This window comes from Bufo bufo, chromosome 4, assembly GCF_905171765.1.
Source record: "Bufo bufo chromosome 4, aBufBuf1.1, whole genome shotgun sequence".
In the NCBI taxonomy this organism is placed as follows: domain Eukaryota; kingdom Metazoa; phylum Chordata; class Amphibia; order Anura; family Bufonidae; genus Bufo; species Bufo bufo.
Window position 1 is genome coordinate 61,725,171 of NC_053392.1, and position 16,836 is coordinate 61,742,006.

At 47.5% G+C, this 16,836-nt stretch overlaps 1 protein-coding gene across 3 annotated transcripts in view; it reads left to right on the plus strand.

Moving 5' to 3' along the window:
- LPIN1 (lipin 1) overlaps positions 1 to 16,836 on the plus strand; it is a 209,071-nt gene that overhangs the window by 99,948 nt on the left and 92,287 nt on the right. Inside the window, exon 1 of one of the 3 annotated variants that reach the window (XM_040427327.1) lies at positions 15,124 to 15,505. The exons of 1 other annotated variant lie outside the window; for it this stretch is intronic. The gene's annotated coding sequence lies outside the window, so the exon portion shown is untranslated. Of the gene's footprint in view, positions 1 to 15,123; positions 15,506 to 16,419; positions 16,567 to 16,836 lie in introns of those variants that run through there. One more of the 3 variants, XM_040427328.1, reaches the window with a different exon arrangement.

The following is a 16,836-nucleotide window of genomic DNA, read 5'->3' on the forward strand; positions in this document are numbered from 1 at the left end:
TTCTTCGTCTACTATACCCAGTATGCACATTTTGGGACACAGCTGCAGTGTTGGAGGCACCAGGGCCCTGAGAGTCTCCAGTACAGATACCCAGTACTGCCGGATGTATGAACAGTCCCACATCAGGTGCCAAAAGTCTGCGCCCTCCACACTGCACCTGTGACATCTGGTGTTGTCCATCCTGCCCATCTTGTGAAGCCTAGTGGGGGTTAAATAGCTGTAATGCAAAATGAAGAGCTGCGTCATCCTATTATTAATAGAGGGGGACACTCTAGTAGGTGCTAGTAAAGCCTCCTCCCACTCCTCATCGGACAAAGAGGGTATAAACCCCTTCTATTTGTCCTCTATGGCCAGCGGAGACACCAGCAAACGGCGATCTAGCAGATGGGTATAAAGGGCCGACACTATCCCCCTAGGTCCCTGAGATCTGAGTATGCCGATGGTGGGATACTTGGATATGCTTCTACCACTGCCTCTAAATTGGGTTTGAAGTGCATGTCGCAGCTGAAGGTACCTATAAAATAGGGTGCTTGGTACTGGGAACCTGTCCTGGATTTGCGAGAAAGCTAGTAGCTTACTATCCTCATATAAGTCCCCCAGCGCTAGAATCCCATACCTTCTCCACTCCCCTGCCCACTCTAATCTCATTCTATTGTCTTTTTATGCGTTTAGCATATTGTGATTTTAGAAATGTGGCTAAGGGCAGAGAGGAAGTCAGGCTTCATACACGTCACCGTTCAGCTTTTCCGTTCTCCTGCTCCGTTTAGGAGCAGGAGAACGGAAAGGACGGATTCGGCACATAACTGAGCCAAACGGAGCCTAAGGACCCCATAGACTATAATGGGGTCCGTTATGTTTCCGCTCAGAAGATGATTTTGGAGCGGAGACAAAAGTTGTGCATGCAGGACATGAGAAGAGGGACATGAGGAGCTCTTGTGCACCGATTCCCAAACTCTGGAGCATCCACAGTCAGAAGAAGATGACGGTGGGGAACCGCAATTAGTGTTTCACGAGGTGGATGATGATAATGAGACACAGTTGTCAATAAGTCAACGGCAATTAGTGTCTCAGGAGGTTGATGATGAGGATGAGACACAGTTGTCAATAAGTGAGGTTCTTGTTAGGTCAACAAGTCAGGAGGATGACCAGAGTGAGGGAGTGGAAGAGGAGGTGGTGGACGATGAAATCACTGACCCAACCTGGGAAGGTGGCAAGTCGAGCGAGGACAGCAGTACAGAGGGGGAGGGACAAGCTGAAAGAGGCAGTGGGGTGGCAAAAAGAAGAAGGCGGGCCACACCAAACAGGCCCACAACTGTTCCCCGAAGCACCCCTTGCGGCAATCTCCATTGCCAAGGGGTAGGTGTTTCGCAGTCTGGCGCTTTTTTGAGGAAAATGCGGACGATAAAAGAATTGTCATTTGCAACCTGTGCTGTACCAAAATGAGCAGGATGTGAACACTAGCAACCTCACCACCACCAGCATGATCCGCCACATGGCATCAGAGCACCCTAATAGGTGGGCCGAACGCTTGGGTCCACAACCAGTGTCTGTGGGTCACAACACTGCCTCCTCTTCCCCTGTGTTAAGTGCTGGCTAATCCCCTATCCAAGATGCAGGCCCGGGTGCCTCCCGCCCTGCACCTGGACCTTCGCAAGCACCATCAGCTAGCACATCCTCTTCTGTGTCCCAGTGCAGCGTACAGATGTCCATACACCAGGCCTTTGAACGAAAGCACAAATACCCATTTAGGCTTGTGGACACTGAGGCTTTTCGCAGCCTGATGGCGGCGGCCGTCCCTCGTTACTCAGTCTCCAGCCGCCACTATTCTTCCCGGTTTGCCGTCCCCGCCTTACACCAGCATGTGTCCCGTAACATCACCCGTGCCCTGAACAATGCAGTTATTGGGAAGGTCCACTTAACGACTGACACATGGACAAGTGCTTTTGGTCAGGGACACATTTCCCTGACGGCACACTGGGTGAACGTTGTGGAGGCCAGGAGCGAGTCGTACCCTGGGATGGCACAGGTGCTACCGACGCAAAAGATTGCGGGCCCTACTTCCATCAGGATTTCTGCCACCACCTACATTAGTGGCTGCAACCCTCCCTTCTCCTCCTTCACCTCCTCCTCAATTTCCACCTCTGAATTCTCATCTTGCAGCACCAGTCAGACATCAGTCAGTAGCTGGAAGCAGTGTAGCACTGCAGTGGGGAAGCGGCAACCGGCCACGCTGAAACTAATATGTTTAGGTGACAAACAGCACACCGCCGCAGAGCTGTGGCAGGGGATAAGGGACCAGACTGAGCTGTGGCTCTCGCCACTCAACCTACAACCAGGCATGGTTGTGTCTGGTAATGGCCGTAACTTGGTGGCGGCTTTGGAGCTCGGCAAGCTCACACACATACCATGCCTAGCCCACGTGTTCAACTTAGTGGTTCAGCGGTTTCTCACAACCTACCTCAATTTGCCTGAGCTACTGGTGAAGGTGCGCCACGTGTGTGCCCATTTCCGAAAGTTATCTACAGCTGCCGCCAGTCTGGCAACGCTGCAGCAGCGCTTGCAATTGCCAGCTCACCGACTGTTGTGCAACGTGAGCACGTGCTGGAACTCAAGGTTCCACATGTTGGCCAGGCTTTGTAAGCAGCAGAGGGTAGTAGTGGAATACCAGCTGCAACATGGTCGTCGCCTTTCCAGTAAGCTTCCGCTCTTCACAAGCAACGAGTGGGCATGGATGTCTGACCTCTGTGAAGTTTTACGCAACTTTGAGGAATCAACACAGATGGTGAGTGGCGATGCCGCTATTATCAGTGTAACCATCCCACTTCTGTGTCTACTGAAATGCTCGCTGCTCACAATGAAGGCGGGCGCTTTGCATGTGGAAGAGGTGGAAATGGGGGAAGACAGTACACAGGGTGATAGCCAGACCACCCTCAGTTCGTCTTCTCAGCGCGAATTGGATGATGAAGAGGAGGAGGAGCAGGGGACGGTTGCCTCCACTACAGAGGGTAGTACCTATAGCAGGTTTATTCCATCTGTTCAGCGTGGATGGGCCGAAGAGGAGTAAGGGGATGAGAGTCATCCTCCTGATGAGGACAGCGAAGTCTTGTCTGTTGGGACTCTGGCACACATGGCTGACTTTATGTTATGCTGCCTTTCCTGTGACCCTCGCATTATACACATTTTGGCCAACACCGATTACTGGTTGTTCACCCTTCCGCTACAAAGAGAACTTCTCATCTCTCATTCCTGAGGTGGAGAGGACTTACTCCAAAAATTTCTAGCTGACAACGCTGGGAGTACGTAGTTCCTTGGGCAACCGAGGAGGGGAGACGAGAGGAACACACAGCAGTTCCAAGAGATGCAAGGCAACACTCTACAAGGCCTGGGACAGTTTCATGACACCCCGCCAGCACCCTCACCCTGATGTGCGGCCTAGTGTCACAAGAAGGGAAAAGTGTTGGAAGATGGTGAAGGAGTACGTAGCAGACTGTGTCAGCGTCCTCAATGATCCCTCTGTGCCTTACAACTACTGGGTTTCCAAGCTGGACACGTGGCACGAACTGGTGCTCTACGCCTTGGTGGTGCTGGCCTGCCCTGCCGCCAGCATTTTGTCAGAGCGGGTATTTAGTGCTGCTGGGGGCATAATAACTGATAAGCGCATCCGCCTGTCAACTGAAAATTTTGACAGGTTGACTCTTATCAAAATGAACAAGGCCTGGATTGCCCCAGACTTCTCTACTCCACCAGGGGAAAGCGGCTGAACATAAAGGTACTTTAAATGTGGCTTTTATGGTGTATTGAATACACTGTATTCCCATGCACCCCTTCCACCACAAAAAATGGTATGTGGTTCAATCTTCCTTTTCTCATCCTCCTCCATCATATCAACATGCTTATTAGGGTCCATTCACACATCCGTATGTTTTGCGGATCCGCAAAACACGGACACCGGCAATGTGCATTCCGCATTTTGCAGACCGCACATCGCCGGCACTCTCATAGAAAATGCTGTTTCTTGTCCGCAATTGCGGACAAGAGTAGGACATGTTCTATTTTTTTGCGGAACCGAAGTGCGGATCCGCAAATGCGGATGCGGGCAGCACATTCCGGCCCCATTGAAAATGAATGGGTCCGCACCTGTCCTGCAAAATTGCGGAACGGATGCGGACTCATTTTGCGGATGTGTGAATGGACCCTTAGGCTGCCCTCGCTCCTAATGTTTTAGAGGGTCAGATCAGCAGCAGCAACACTAGTACTGATGGCATAGCCAAGCATTGCGAAAGCTATGTAATGTGCAGTATACAGCCAAGGAAACAAAGCCAGACCAGGAATGGTGCAGTGCTGGAGCGCAGGGTGTATAAACTGGTATTTTTCAATTATTATTTTAACCCTTTCCCTGCCATTTAGTGATTTTTTTATTTAACTTGGACAACTCAATAAAAGGGGTTTCCTATTTTTCTATACCCTTGGGATAGGTCACCAGTATCTGATTGGTGGGAGTCCGACACCCGGCACCCCCACTGGTCAGCTCTTTGAAGTGGAAGCAAGGCTAGTCCGAGCGCTGCTTCCTTTTCAAGATTACATTGCACCTCGGCTCGAAAAGTCTCGGCGGTGCAGTGCAATTACAAGTGCTTGATCCATTCACTTGAACGGTTGAGCACGTGTAAATTACACCGCAAGCATAACGGATCCGTCTGCCGACAGGACTGTGTGTTTTCCGTCCTGCATAACGGAAACCAGACGGATCCGTTATGCGGCCCATAGACTTCTATTATGCCTTTTTAAAGGCTTCCGTTTTGCATGCCATCTGGGAATTTCGTTATAAACGGAACCTATAACGGAATGCCATAACGCAAGTGCGAACCCACGCTAAACAGTGCGGTCTCATTCGTTTAACAAGAGCCAGCTGCGGCCCGTATGGCAGTGTGGTCATACCCAGTCCTGGGTTGCCAACCGTCCAGAAATTTCTGGACAGTCTATAAGAGTAGGCGGCTTTTTTCCTGTGTTTGTGATTTTTTTGAGGTACTTGACTAGATGATTTTGGTGGTAATTCTCATCATTTTACAGCTCACAGTAAATGCTGGTAATGAGTTCTTATAAGTATACTGAGCTATAGTCATATACAGTTGTGTTCAAAATTATTCAACCCCCACTGAAATGGAGTGTTTTGGCCAGTTTGACATTGATTTTGATCATTTCAGTCATCTTGTTTACAATTAAATCAAAGAGGCACTTGTAAGTCAGACAAATATAACATAACATTTATAATGAAGTAACCACAAATGTCTTTTCTGTGCTCACATCATTATCAGTTTTATTCAACCCCCAAGTGACATTCAATCTTAGTACTTAGTACAACATCCTTTTCCAGTTATAACAGCTTTTAAACGTGAAGCATAGCTTGACACAAGTGTCTTGTAGCGATCTACGGGTATCTTTGCCCATTCTTCATGGGCAAAAGCCTCCAGTTCAGTCACATTCTTAGGCTTGTGCGCTGCAACTGCTTTCTTTAAGTCCCACCAGAGGTTCTCAATCGGATTTAAGTCTGGTGACTGCGATGGCCACTTCAAAATGTTCCAGCCTTTAATCTGCAACCATGCTCTAGTGGACTTGGAGGTATGCTTGGGATCATTGTCCTGTTGAAAGGTCCAACGTCTCTCAAGCGTCAGGTTTGTGACGGACTGCATCACATTTTCATCCAATATCTCCTGGTACTGAAGAGAATTCATGGTACCTTGCACACGCTGAAGCTTCCCTGTACCTGTAGAAGCAAAACAGCCCCAAAGCATGATTGACCCCCCCGCCATGCTTCACAATAGGCAAGGTGTTCTTTTCTTCATAGGCCTTGTTCTTCCTCCTCCAAACATAGCGTTGATCCATGGGCCCAAACAGTTCTAATTTTGTTTCATCAGTCCACAGAACACTATCCCAAAACTTTTGTGGTTTGTCCACATGACTTTTGGCATACTGCAGTCGACTCTTCTTATTCTTTGGAGACAGCAAGGGGGTGCGCCTGGGAGTTCTGGCATGGAGGCCTTCATTGCGCAGTGTGCGCCTTATTGTCTGAGCTGAAACTTCAGTACCCACATCTGACAAATCTTTTTTCAGTTCCTCAGCAGTCACACGGGGACTTTTCTCCAATTTGCGCTTCAGGTAGCGCACAGCAGTCGAAGTCAGCATCTTCTTTCTGCCACGACCAGGTAGCGTTTCAACAGTGCCCTTTGCCTTGAAATTGCGAATGATGCTTCCTATGGTGTCTCTTGGTATGTTTAACATCTTTGCAATCTTCTTATAGCCATTGCCCTTCCTGTGAAGAGAAATCACCTCTTCTCTTGTCTTCCTGGACCATTCTCTTGACTTCACCATGTTTGTAAACACACCAGTAAATGTCTAGAAGGAGCTGAGTATCACAGTCCTTTTACATCTGCCTGATTGGTGCTTATTATGCTTGATTGCTGCTCCTTGACATCCACAGGTGTTTTCAATACCTGATCGAAAACACTTGAATGAACCTCTGTTCTTAAGAGTGGTAGTCTTTAAGGGGTTGAATAATTGTGTCAATTAAGAAATCACAAAAAAAAAACATTTAATACTGTATTACAAAAACAATTGATGTCATTTTGGTTGCATTTGGTTCTTTAAAAAGTCCTTGTAAGATTTCATTCTGAACACAATTGCAAATGTACACTAAATTCCCTAAAACCCTTTACAGCATTGGGGGTTGAATAATTTTGAACACAACTGTATTACTTCTAGTCTTTATCATTCATGATGGTTTTCCAATTTTTCCGTAAAAAATGTTGGCTTCTCTGTGATTTTGGGATAAGTTGCCCTTAAAAAAAAAAATTCTGGTTGGCAACCCTGACCCTGTCTCTCCATGCTCTCGTCAGTGAGGCTGGATACTTTCATCAGATCACATTCCCGCCACCCTGCATTTTACTGACTCCAGATGCTGCTCACTCTCTAGGAAAATACTGATGTCATCAAAAGACAGGATTCGTCCTTGTGTAGAAAGGTCTCCTTTATTCCCAGCTTCTGCGCTGGCAGCAAAGTACAGGGCGGTGCAGAACTCAGCCAGCGCTGCAGGGGCCTCCCAGCCACATGTACCTGCTCTCTACCGAGCATTCAGACACAATGATATATTCTTATATGGTCATCGACATTGGTGGTGCCCTGCATATTTCTGTGCGGAAATGCTTTGGATTTTCCTGCAGATTTCACCTTATGCCCTGCCAAAGGTGAAATCTGCAGCAGATATCAGCAATGCAAATGGGCATAATGCGGATTTAAAATGTAAAAAGTTCTGTGTGGACACTGCAGCGTGAGGGTCAGGTTTAAAAAAAAAAAGAAGAACTCATCCTCTTCGCTGCCACTGTAACTGCTGTGCACACAATTAGGGCTTGTTCACACGACCGTATAGCTTTTTAAGTGTTTTGCGGTCCGTTGTTTCAGTAGTGTTTCTGGCTCCATTCCGTTTTTCCGTTCTGTTGTTCCGTATGGCATATACAGTATACAGTAATTACATAGAAAAAATTGGGCTGGGCATAACATTTTCAATAGATGGTTCCGCAAAAACGGAACGGATACCGAAGACATACGGAGTACATTCCGTATGTGTTCAGTTTTTTTTTTTTTAATAGGACATGTTCTTGAACGGAACAGGGAAACGGATTGCATATGGAGTACATTCCGTTTTTTTTTGCGGAACCATTGAAATGAATGGTTCCGTATACGGAACTAAAAAAACGGCACGTATACGGGATGCAAAAAATGTTCGTGTGAACGAGCCCTTACATTGTGGAAAATCTGTAGTATTTACGCTAGGGGTGGCCAAAGCCTTAGGGCTCATGCACACAAACGTATTTTTGTTTCCGCATCCCATTCACTTCAATGGGTCTGTAAAAAACGGAAATGACTCCGTCTGTATTCCATTTCTGTATGTCCGTTCCACAAAAAATATAGAACGTGTCCTATTCTTGTCCGTTTTGCAGACAAAGATGGGCATTGTTACAATGGATCCGCCAAAAAAACGGTTGCCATACGGATGTCACACGGACGTCATCCGCTTTTTTGCAGATCCGTGTTTTTTGGACCCTAAGATACATACGGTCATGTGCATGAGCCCTTATACCATGAATAAATACTTGTGACATTTAGATCTCTTTCACACGAGCGACACGGATTGTGTCAGGATCTGTGCAGGGAAAAACTCATGGTTTTGCACGCAACTCCATTCAGTTTTTTCTGCGATTGCGTTGTGTTTCCGTTTTTTCCCGTCCGGATTGTGTACGTTTCTCGCGCTCGTGAATAAAAACTGAAGAATAACTATCTATATCTCCTATCAACCGTCAGTGAAAAATGCATTGCATCCTGATGCCTTCCGTTTTTCACGCAAGCCCCATTCACTTCTATGGAGCCAGAGCTGTGTGGAAAAAGCAGAACACAGAACACGCTGCGATTCTTCCTGAACGCAGAGAAGATGCGTGAAAAATGTGCACAAACCCATTGAAATGAAAGGGTCAGAATTCAGTCCAGATGTTATGCATTCACTACACGCATTGCATCCGGATGCGAAACTCGCATGTGTAAAAGAGGCTCTAAAGATGTTATCCTATGACTAATGTAAAAAACCTTAAATCGGCCATCATATACTACATGACAATCTCTCTCTAACAAAGCTAGAACCAGCCCTGTACCTCACATGGATCCAGAGATCTCCGGATTTATTGCTCTACTAGATTTATATCAAGCTGACAGCTCAAGGGGAGTGTCTTTTCTGGTGAAGTTCAGGGGGCGTGTCTCAGCTCTCCCTATCACAGCTCAGGGGTGGCGCTATACAGATACATGTTATTGAATAACTCAGAGGCTATGCTAAATTTTTAATTCCATGCAATTAGAAAAGTATTCAGATCTAGGTTGTCACTACCAGAGCTTTGAGACGTTCTCACAGCTCTGTTTCTCCACCCCTGTGATGATGTCACTACTAGAGCTTGGAGGAGTTCCCTCTGCTCTGTTTCTCCGCCCCTGTGTTGAGGTCTTTACTTTCTGTTTCCTTCCTCCCAGCTGTTCCTCCTGTGTTTGATTTCTCTGCCTTTAAATCACCCCTCCTCCTTTGTAGGGTGTGGATTATACTTTTCATTTGAGCTGTATCTCTCGCTTGAGTATCTTCACTTGTGTGATATCTTCCTATGGACCTGAGTTCTGCTGACGCAAGTACTTTGGATAGTGTCTGCTGACTTTGGATCTGTTTTCACTGCTGCTGCAGCTCCTTCAGTTAAGTGTGCAGACATTGTGTGTTTCTGTTTGTTTGCTGACTGAATCCGAGGCGACCCCGGTTCCGTCCATATTCTGAGCAGGGCACCGGTGGCCGTGTCCCTTCTACTATTGTAGGGGTCACAGTGGTCATCAGCCTTAGGTACGCGGGCATGTCTCGATCCACCATTTGGATCTGGACATGTGCTTAGCAGCATAGGGACAGCTTTTAGGGTCTGACAGGGGTCACCCTTTATCCTCCCTAGTTTGGGTCCGGTCAGTAGCTAATTCTCTGTGTATGCTCTTGTTGCTCACATACAGACGTGACATAGGTGCTAGTTTGAAAACTGTAGAATGTTTAGTCAGAGTGCACCCTGTGGCTGAATATCTTTACTGTACCAGTACTAACAGCTAAGGGTACTTTCACACTTGCGGCATAGGATTCCGGCAGGCAGATCCGGCAATCCGGACGCAAACGGATGCATTTGTGAGACGGAGACGGATCCGTCTCACAAATGCATTGCAATACTGGATCTGTCTTTCCAGTTGTCATCCGGAAAAACGCATCCGGTATTTATTTTTTTCTCATTTTAAAAGTTTTTTTTTAAAGGTCTCCGCATGTGCAGACCGCAAAACCGGATCTGTTTTGCCGGAACACTTGCGGCATTAATACACTTCAATGGAAACACTTCCGGCAAGTGTTCAGGATTTTTGGCCGGAGGGAAAACTGCAGCATGCTCCGGCCAAAAAACGTAAGAGGGACTGAATTGAAGACATCCTGATGCACACTGAATGGAATTCTCTCCATTTAGAATGCATTAGGATAAAACTGATCCGTTTTTTCCCGGTATAGAGCCCCTAGGACGGAACTCAATGCCGGAAAAGAATAATGCTAGTGTGAAAGTACCCTAAGACACTGCCTCTATGAACACGAATAAAGATATAAATTAGTAGGAGAGTTCTCATAGTCGCTTTTTGTATACCCATTACTCGCTGTTATATGGTATTCATATTCGCTATTCAAACGCCCATGAATCGTGGTAAAATTGTGACATTTAGTTACTTTGGAGCAACCTTAATTTTTGAGGTTCTTGCTGCTCTTCTGCAACCTTTTCCACCCATATGGAAACATAGGGGTCACTGCAACTCATGGATGACTTAATCTTGCCAAGGAATCCTCACTGACATCATGGAGAAGCTTTTGCTGGGCTTGTGCTTTAGGGTCCATTCACACGTCCGTAAGTGTTTTGCGGATCCGCAAAGCACGGACACTGGCAATGTGCATTCCGCAATTTGCGGACCGCATATGGCCGGCACTATAATAGAAAATGCCTAATCTTGTCCGCAATTGCGGACAAGAATAGGACATGTTCTATTTTTTTGCGGAAACGGAGGCACGGATGCGGAAGTGCGGATCCGCAAATGCGGATGCCGACTGCACATTCCGGCCCCATTAAAAATGAATGGGTCTGCACCCGTTCCGCAAAATTGCGGAACGGATGCGGACCCCTTTGTGGACGTGTGAATGGACCCTAAAGGGGTTTTCCAGGGATTCTTTTTTTTTTTTTTAAGATGGGTCCCAAGGGGTTAAAAATGAATCATTACTGTAACCTAGGGGTGTAGCTATAGGGGATGCAGAGGTAGCAGTCGCTACCGGGCCCAGGAGGCTGAGGGGGCCCAAAGACCCTTGTGCTGCATAAGAAGACACCAGTATAAGGCCTCATGCACACGACATTTGTTTTTTGCGTCCGCAAATTGTGCGTCCGCCAGAAAAACCGGATGCGGCCCTGATCTCGTCCATCAATCCTACGTGAAGAGCAGTGAGGACTGGAGCAGTGTTGAGACAGCAGGGCTAGGGGGATCGGTGGTGGTGGAATATGATTTTTTTTTTAACTCCTTCAGGCCCATATTCTTAAAAAAAAATCTCACTGCAAAGCCCCTTTAAAGGGCACCTGTCTCCTGGTTTGCAGCCACTAGACCACTAACATGCCGTCATGCAGCTGCGGTTTAATGTCCTGATCCTGCCCCTGACGAACCCATCTATCCCCACAAAGGATAGCAAATGAAATTCAAACTTACCTCGGGAAGAGTCCTGGACTCTTATCCGGCAGCACTGGGCGCATGCGCACTGCACCCAGGACGATACACCTCATTGCACTGAACATCAGCCACATGTACAGTCCTCGGCTTCATCACTGCAGTGAGCATGTGCCCGATACCATAAGGGCTCATTCAGACGGCCGTATGCTATCCGCAAAAATGCGGATACGTTTTTTTTTTGCGGTGTAGATGCTGACCCATTCACTTCTATGGGGCCCCTTTTCTATTCCACGGTTCAGCAAAACAAATGAAACATGTCCTATACTTGTCCGTGAAAATCAGGACATGGCCCCATTGAAGTCTATGGGTCCGCACAAATACTGAATGCTATCCATTTTTTTTCGGATACGTTTTTTTGTGGATCTGCAAAAAAACGGATAGCATTCAGTATTTTTGCGGACAGCATACGGCTGTCTGAATGAGCCTCTAGAGAGGAGTCCGAGACTCTTCACTAGCTTTTGCAGGGATGGACGGGTTTGTTATGGGCAGGGTGGGGACCCTAAATCCCAGCTGCTGGTAGTGGCCCCAAACCAGATGACAGGTTCCCTTTAAACACATCATGAAAAGTTGCACAGAGCGTTTATATCCATGGATTGGCGCAGTTATCGGATAAAATTCCCATCAGTGCCCCGTTTTGTCCAGTATTTAGTAATTTGATTCATTAGTTACATCTGTTTCTGGGAAACTTGAGTGACAACCAAGATGGCCGCCATTATAGCCGCCATGGGGGTTTTCATCAAGCTTTTCAAGTTCCTTACATCAATGATAAGTCTCTTGCTCTGCATACGAAAAGGTGCATTAGGCCTCATTCACACTTCAGTCAATCACGGGTACGTGCAATACGCGTTCTCTGTGGACAGCACACGTACCATGTGTTTGTACAACCAGCAGTGGTTATCCAGTGACTGCGGGTCCGTGGAAAAATCAGGGAGACATGCGCCACTTTGGTCCGTGATGCCGACCGAACATGCCCATTGAAGTCTATGGGCCTGTGTAAAAACCCACTGACGCAGTACGGATGGCATCTGTGTTCTGTCCAAGGTTTCCCCGGAACATTGATAGATGAGGCTCTGGAAATTCATTTTCAGCCAAGCAGTGTCCGTGGAATACAGACGACACATGAAGGGCAAAAATCGGACACATGGATCAAACATGGATTCTTCACAGACATCTTCATGGATGAAACATGATCCATGGGCGTCAAACAGACACGGATATGTGAATGGGGCCTTAGGGTACTTTCACACTAGCGTTTTTATTTTCCGGCATAGAGTTCCGTCCTCGGGGCAAAAGAACGCTTCAGTTTTATCCTAATGCATTCTGAATGGAGAGCAATCTGTTCAGGATGCATCAGTTCAGTCCCTCTTACGTTTTTTGGCCGGAGAAAATACCGCAGCATGCTGCAGTTTTCTCTCCGGCCAAAAATACCGAACACTTGCCGGATCCGGCATTAATTTCCATTGAAATGCATTAAATGCTGGATCCGGCCTCAAGTGTTACGGCAAAACTGATCCGTTCTTCCGGTCCGCGCTTGCGCAGACCTTTAAATCTGTGGAAAAAAAAAAATACCAGATCAGTTTTTCCGGATGACACCAGAGAGACGGATCCGGTATTTCAATGCCTTTGTCAGACGGATCCGCATCTGGATCCGTCTGACAAATGCCATCCGTTTGCGTCCGGATTGCCGGATCAGGCAAAAAACACGGATGACGTCCGTGTGCATTCCGTATTTTGCGGAACAGAACAGCTGGCCCCTAATAGAAGAGTCCTATCCTTGTCCGTAATATGGACAATAATAGGACATGTTCTATTTTTTTACGGGATGGAAATATGGAAATGGAATGCACACAGAATAACTTCCTTTTTTTTGTGGACCCACTGAAATGAATGGTTCCGCATACGGTCCGTAAAAAAAACGGAACGGACACGGAAAGAAAATACGTTTGTGTGCAAGAGCCCTTAGCCTGTCATCCTGCAAGTTGATCCAGAGGAAGGCAAAAAACCCTGTGAGGTAGAAGCCAATTTTCCCCACTTTAGGGGGAAAAAAAATTCCTTCCCGACTCCAATCAGGCATCAGAATAACTCCCTGGATCAACGACCCCTCTCTAGTAGCTATAGCCTGTAATATTATTAAGCTCCAGAAATACATCCAGGCCCCTCTTGAATTCCTTTATTGTACTCACCATCACCACCTCCTCAGGCAGAGAGTTCCATAGTCTCACTGCTCTTACCGTAAAGAATCCTCTTCTATGTTTGTGTACAAACCTTCTTTCCTCCAGACGCAGAGGATGTCCCCTCGTCACAGTCACAGTCCTGGGGATAAATAGATGATGGGAGAGATCTCTGTACTGACCCCTGATATATTTATACATAGTAATTAGATCTCCCCTCAGTCGTCTTTTTTCTAAAGTGAAAACCCTAATTTTGATAATCTTCCAGGGTACTGTAGTTGCCCCATTCCAGTTATTACTTTAGTTGCCCTCCTCTGGACCCTCTCCATAAGGTCATCTATATCAGATCTGTGGGGGTCCCACCAATTAGCTGTTCACAGAGCTCCGGCTTCTTCTTAGCCCATGTGACGTCACCTCCACCGGTCACATGGCCTAGTTGTAGCTCAGCCCCATTAAAGTCAATGGGGCTGAGCTGCAATACCGAACAAAACCACTATACGATGTACGGCGCTGTCCTTGGAAAGCCGCCGGGGCCCTTCATCGGGCTGTTCTCGGAACTGCCTGCTCCCAGTGACTGCATTAGATTTCAGACCGGCACAGGCAAGGGCTTACCTGTGCATCGCCGGACGGGTGAGTCTACCTTACTAAAGATGGCAGCCCGCATGTGTTTGCTGTCCAGAGACCCACAGCGCTCACCAGTGATCTCAGCGGTTCCCTGTAACAGCTAATCAGGGTGGGGGTGCCAGGACGTGGACCGGCACCAATGTGATAATAATGACCTACCCTGAGGATAGGTGATCACCCAGATATTGCCTTTAAAGGCAGGACAAACAGGCATTTTTTGTATTTTTCCCCCCCTTGAGGTGCAGTTTTGGGTCAGCACTCTCAGAATATCCCAGCATGCTCTGGGTCTGGCGTTTTTTCCCATATTTTTTTAATTTTTTTATACCCTGCTTGAAAAAAACGTGTCGGTGTGTGGTGTGTTTTTAATGGCATTCTTTGTACCAATGTATTGTCCCCACACCGCTCTCCAAAGCTGGGGTCACATCAGAGAAAAAAAAAACCGGATCCTGTTTTGTTTTCCGTTCTTCTGATCCGTCAGAATAACAAAAAAAACAATCCTGTATTTTCCGCTTCCATTTTTCTCAGTTCGGTCAGAGATTCGGTTATACGGATCTCTGACGGAAATGACAAAAACGGATGCAAAATGAGCGAAACGGAAGCTGAAAATACAGGATTGTCTTTTGTTTTTTTCTTTCTGTTCTTCTGACGGATCAGAAGAACGGAAAACAAAGCGGTGATGTGAGCCCGGCCTAAAGGCATGAAAATTGTGCGCCGTCCCATCTGATGATCGGCGTCTCAGTACGACGCGACAATCGCGAAAAAAATCGAGAACTGTTGCATTTTTGGTCGCAGGGCGAAAGCCACGCGAGACTTTATCGTTGGCCACAAAAACCACAGCTCTAGACTAGCCCTGCCACTGCCTGGTGGTTCCTGTGGCCCCAGCTTTTCTAGACTCCTGAATGGCAGCCGTGGTGGACAATGGTCACACAGATAAGTGGCACTGGGGGTGGGGGTGCAGTTAACCATTCAGTGACCAGTCTCCAGGACCCGGGGCTGAGGATGACAGCTCTGGAGGAGCGCCTGATGTGTGCGGCCGCTGATAGGCCGCCCGGATCACCCCAGCCTCCTCCCCACTACTGCTCAGTCACTTCCAGCATGGGTGCAGACACACCGCCGCCCAGCACCCACGTCTCCTAGCCCCGCAGCGCGCTCACTGTGACACCGCGGACTGGAGGAGCCTCCGTTACCATGCAGGCCAGAGACGTGTAGTCAGCGCGGTGCCCGCCGGCCGGCCGGATCCCCCCTAGTGCCCCCCACTGCTGCCGCCGAGTACCCGGTGTGGGGCCCCCCTGGAGGGATAGGGGGGCTGCCGGGGGTCGTCCTTACTGGATCACTTCACTGCACACTGATCATCCGCCGTAAGTAATGGCTGCTCTGCCTTCATTTCATGTGCAGCATATAGAATAGGGGACATGTTTACAGGCAAGGCTGGTGGGTGATGTGATACATTGTGAGTTGTATAGTGTCTATCTATATATCTAATATCTATCATCTCTCCTCATATCTATCTATGTACAGTATCTGTCTAATATCTATCTATCTCTCCTCATATCTATCTATCATCTCTCCTCATATCTATCTATGTACAGTGTCTGTCTAATATCTATCTATCTATCTATTATCTACATTATCTATCTATCTATCTATCTCATATCTATCTATCTATCTATTATCTATCTATCCATCTATCCTCATATATATCTATCTACATCTTAGGCTACTTTCACACTGGCGTTTTGGCTTTCCCTTTGTGAGATCCGTTCAGGGCCCTCACACGCGGTCCAAAACGGATCAGTTTTGCCCTAATGCGTTCTGAATGGAAAAGGATCCGCTGCATCCGTTTGCCTCCGATCGGTCTCCATTCCGCTCTGGAGGCGGACACCAAAACGCTGCCTGTCCGCCTGACGAAGCGGAGCCAAACGGATCCGTCCTGGCACACAGTCAATGGGGACGGATCCGTTTTCTCTGACACAATCTGCCATAATAGAAAACGGATCTGTCCTCCATTGACTTTCAACGGTGTTCAAGACGGATCCGCACAAATCGCGAGTGTAAGGAGCCAGTGGCAGCTGCTGATGGGGGTATTCCTTCTGTGTATGGCTGACGTGGTTGAGCAGCACAGTCTGCATTGTGACCTGTCACCGGTGTTGGCATCTCTCGGACCTCGCTGTCTTTACCTCCCGAGGGTGGGGAGGGTCCGGAGGAGGTCTCTTCTGAGTCTTGTCATGTGTATATTTTCCTTCAAAGTGAGAGTTGTTTTCCAGGCCTGGGACGCCATTGGCTGTGCGGGGAGAGGTGGCGCCTCTCGCTGGTGGGAAGGGCTCCCCGGGTGTATTTTGGGTGCTCTGACAACTGATGATCTGGAGCTGTACATGATCCTGATATCCGCTCTATTTATCTTATCCTTCTCCAAGACTATGTAAGTTCTAGCAAATCTACATTTTACTACTTTCTCCCAGCAGCGCCGATTAGCAGGGACGGGCCCATGTTTAACCCTTCACCGTGAGCGTCCCTGGTCCTCGGTGTTATTTGTATGGATTGCCCTGGGGATATCCAGCTCCTAAGCTCATCTGTATAGAATTTGTAGATTTCTCTGCTGCTTGTAACATTGCATTTTTTGCCTTTTTTTTGTAATGCAATACACAATATAGCAGCTCATGAATGGGTCATTAAGACACCAGGTCTGGGT